We start from the raw sequence: 612 nt of genomic DNA on the forward strand, positions 1-612 counted from the left end.
GCGCAGCCGGGGTGCACCCAGCCCAGGGTTTTCTCTCTCCACCTGCAATCTGAACTCCCCTCTCCATTAGCCCCCTGCCCCAGGGCCAGCCGTCCTCTGCACTTAGGATGTCAATACACAGAGGCAGATCCAGGAGGGCGTGGGGGGTGCAGTTACAACAGCTGGGGCACAAATAATCCAAAGACACTGTCGCATGAGTCCTGTAATGATTCGGATTAAATGATGCCACGTTTGGGGTCAGGAAGGGACTGGGGCAGTCGCCTTCCTCTGCTGCACGGCCTCTCCTCTCTCTCGAGTGCCCGTTGACAAGCACGCGTGGAAGCAGGCCGTTGGCCACGGCTACTGGCCTGGTGGCAGGTCTGCGCCGTGCCAGGGGCCTGCTCCAGACGCGTGCTGGGCCGGGCCGGGCCGGGCCGGGCCTGAGGCTGGTCTCGGGGGCACGCGCAGGCCCTGGCCGCAGCAGGGTCCCGCCTGCGGGATGCTGCGGGAGGAGGCCGGCTCGGGGCGGGGAAGGGAAGGGAAGCGGCCGCTCTCTCTCCTCCCCCTTCGCCTCCTTCCCCCGCCGGCTCGCGCTGGGCGCAGACGCCGCCTGCCCGGGCGGGGAGCGCGTTC

Source organism: Gavialis gangeticus, unplaced genomic scaffold (genome assembly GCF_001723915.1).
Source record: "Gavialis gangeticus isolate Ggan-Ray unplaced genomic scaffold, GavGan_comp1, whole genome shotgun sequence".
Taxonomy (NCBI): Eukaryota; Metazoa; Chordata; order Crocodylia; family Gavialidae; genus Gavialis; species Gavialis gangeticus.